Here is a 3824-nt window from a genome sequence, read left to right on the forward strand (position 1 = left end):
AATCAATCAATCAATCAATCAATCAATCAATGTATATACATATGGAAAGTGCAGGAAGAACGATCCAGGCTCTGGGCAGCTTGCTCAGTGCACAGGAGCCTGCACGGAGGCCTGCTGGCCCCTCCCAGCCTCCGTGGCCACAGTATCCGCTCGGGGCGTAGCTGCAAACCTTACATGACCTTAACCTGATGGATGCACTTCATTGCACAGTCACTGACTCAGGCAGCATCCAATGGGTGTCAGACCCCTGTACCATGGAGATCAAGTTCCTCCAGCAAAATTCAGCACCCTCATCTAACCCGTCCTGTCCGAAGTATAACACAGCAGAGGTGACTCGAACCGCTTACCAACAAGTAAGTACACCTCTCTTTTTTAAAAATATACTTGTATCGATTTCAGAGAGGAAGGGAGAGGGAATCCTGTCCCGAAGTATAACACAGCAGAGGTGACTCGAGCCGCTTACCAACAAGTAAGTACACCTCTCTTTTTAAAAAATATACTTGTATTGCCCTAGCCGGCTTGGCTCAGTGGATAGAGCGTCGGCCTGCGGACTGAAGGGTCCCAGGTTCGATTCTGGCCAAGGGCACATGCCTGGGTTGCGGGCTTGATCCCCAGTAGGGGCCTGCAAGGAGGCAGCCAATCAATGATTCTCTGTCATCATTGATGTTTCTATCTCTCTCTCCTTCTCCCTTCCTCTCTGAAATCAATAAAGAAATATATTTTAAAAATACAAATATATACTTGTATCGATTTCAGAGAGGAAGGGAGAGGGAGAGACATAGAAACATCCATGGTGAGAGAGACTCATTGATCGGCTGCCTCCCGCACGCCCTACACTGGGGATGGAGCCCGCAACCCGGGCCTGTGCCCTGACCGGGAATCGAACCGGGACCTCCTGGTTCCTAGATCGATGCTCACCATCATGGCCGGGCTGTCATGTGTAGAATTATTCATTCCATCCTCCCTTAGGTCAGAGGCAGTCACTTCTAACGCGGGCATCCCTGATCCACAGAATAAATGGCTAATTCGTAAGAAAAGCGATTGAAAGCACTTGCAACATTCAACTTGCACCCATTTCCAGTCCAGCATTATCAATCAAGCCAGAGGGATCGAATGTGACGGGCAAAGCATCCTTTTGGAAAAAAAACCAACAAGGCGAGGCAGAGAGATAAATTTAAAGCCATCCGTCCCTGATGATCGGGCCCAGGGAAGGCATCCTTTTAAAGGCCTTCACTTGCCTGAAGAGATTAAGACTGCGGGACTTTCTAAAAGGTTTCCATTTCTGTGTTTACTGGAAGTTGAAAGCGCTTGCAAAATTCAGCCTGCACCCATTCCCAGCCCAGCATTATCCATCAAGCATCCTTTTGGAAAAAAAAAAAAGGCGAGGCAGAGAGATAAATTTAAAGCGATCCGTCCCTGACGATCGGGCCCAGCGAAGGCATCCTTTTAAAGGCCTCCACTCGCCTTAAGAGATTAAGACCGCAGGACTTTCTAAAAGGTTTCCATTTCTGTGTTTACTGGAAATAATCCCCCCCTTTTACTTGGAGTGGGACGGCTCAGGTCTGGAGAGAGATAAATCCCCGACCATCCCCTGATGGCGCGTTTCTGGGGGTGAGTGAGCGCTGGGGGTGACGGCCCTGCCGTGCGACCCAACAGCCATCCATCACCCGCCTAAACGCCTCTATTATCGCCGACCGGGCCGCCAAGCCCGCCAGGGACAGCCGGACACGGCTCAGCCGCATGCTTCACGAGGATGGGTCTGGGGACGCGCACCCCCACGTAGTATGAGCGCCCACACAAACACAGGCACCCCCGGGGGTAGCTGGGACGTGGGCCTCATGGCGGGAATGCTGAAGGGCAAGAGTTCTCCCAACTCCCTTTTTCTATTTTTGCCTCAACAACAGCTTCTTTTCCCCTCCAAGTGGAGTTGGTTCCCGGCCACACCTCCCCCTCCTAATCACTCCCTCGCATTTCACAGTGAGAAAAAGAAAAAAAAAAGAAGATAAGAACAGGTTTGGCTACCGTGGCACAGAAATAAATTGTGAACGAGGAAACAGCCTGTGTTGGAAAGCGATGGTTTTATAAGGGCCTTAACCTTGGGTAACAGGAAACACACATCCCTAGGCCCGCGGTCGGCAAACTGCGGCTCGCGAGCCACATGCGGCTCTTTGGCCCCTTGAGTGTGGCTCTTCCTAAGCCATAGGAGGACCCTAATTAAGTTAATAACAATGTACCTACCTATATAGTTTAAGTTTAAAAAATTTGGCTCTCAAAAGAAATTTCAGTCGTTGTACTGTTGATATTTGGCTCTGTGGACTAATGAGTTTGCCGACCACGGCCCTAGGTCATTGGAAGAGGGTTGCAGGTGCATGTGGGAGGCAACCAATTGATGTGTCTCTCTCACCTCAATGTCTCTCTCTCTCTCTCTCTTTCCCTTTCTCCCTCCCACTCTCTCTAAAAATCAACAGAAAAAAATATCTTCGGGTGAGAATTAAAACTAGTAATAATAAACGCTCAAAAAGATTGTGAGTGCTCTAAGATGATGGCGTTTACGTAAATCTTCCTATTTGGCTTTTTGGTCCAGAGCATCAGCCCGAGCACTGAAGGGTCGCACGCTGGTTTGATCCCCGGTCAAGGGCACGTACCCGGGTTGCAGGTGCATGTGGGAGGCAACCAATCGACGTGTCTCTCTCACCTCAATGTCTCTCTCTCTCTCTCTCCCTTTCTCCCTCCCTCTCTCTCTAAAAATCAACACGAAAAAATATCTTCGAGTGAAAATTAAAACTAGTAATAATAAACGCTCAAAAAGATTGTTCAGGGCAGAGGGGGTCAGTGGAGCAGCTCTTTGCCGGCTGGGGAACAGGAAGTCGGGGTGCTCTTTTGTGTGCTGGCCTAAAGCACAGAAGCCAACTCCCAGAAGCGACACGCTAGACACAACCGCACACCCAAACGCGTTTTCAGTCCGGAGGGAAAAATGACCGTGTTGCAAAAAATGATCTATTAGCAGCCCCTCTTGGACACGAAGATAACTAAGCGAATAAAATCCACGCCTCGGGAGCTAGAGAAAAAGACATTTTAAGTGAACCAGAGATCATTCCACAATTTAAAAAAATATTCTAAAAAAACTAAACTACTTTTAAAATATATTCATTTCGTAGGGGTCTCTACATTTCCCTTTCTTCGGGGCTAAAAAAGAACCAGGTAGTCTGATTTAAATATTTCACCTTATAAATGCTCCATAAACCTTGACAGGTTAGTGAAAACTACGCTAAAGCGTTATAATAAATTAAGTCATCAGCTACTTATGGGCACCTGCTAATGGTGAGAGGTTCAGCCAGTCGCTGGATATATACACACGGCCTGTTGTAAAAAGTGGGAACACGCCGGGCCAGTCTCGAGCTTAAATCCAGAGAACGGAGTACGTGAAGGAGTAGAAATAGATTGTTATTTTTATTTCCTCGCCAAGATTCAGTGGTCACGTGACAGTTAACCTATCACATGCTAAATTAGCCTGCCAGGGCATAATGACCAGCAAAGCATGTGAAGAGTATAAGAAACCCATTCAATGCTACTTATTATTAGACCTAATAATTTAAAAGCAGCATCGATGGGACAATAGCGCCCCCCAGGAATATCAACAGACAGACATGAAATAATTTTCTCCAGCACGAAGTCTGTTGAACTTCATGACCATCGGCCCGAAGGATCCATGAATTCAATCATTCAATAAACACGTAATGGCATGTCTGCTACACACCGGGCACTTTTCTAAGCGCCTGAAATACTGAAAATGAATAAAACAGACCCAAATCTCAGTCTTGGTG

At 47.5% G+C, this 3824-nt stretch overlaps 1 protein-coding gene across 1 annotated transcript in view; it reads right to left on the bottom strand.

Moving 5' to 3' along the window:
- DENND1B (DENN/MADD domain containing 1B) overlaps positions 1-3824 on the bottom strand; it is a 97385-nt gene that overhangs the window by 17488 nt on the left and 76073 nt on the right. The gene's annotated exons all lie outside the window — the stretch shown is intronic.

Source organism: Myotis brandtii, unplaced genomic scaffold, assembly GCF_000412655.1.
Source record: "Myotis brandtii unplaced genomic scaffold, ASM41265v1 scaffold888, whole genome shotgun sequence".
Lineage (NCBI taxonomy): Eukaryota > Metazoa > Chordata > Mammalia > Chiroptera > Vespertilionidae > Myotis > Myotis brandtii.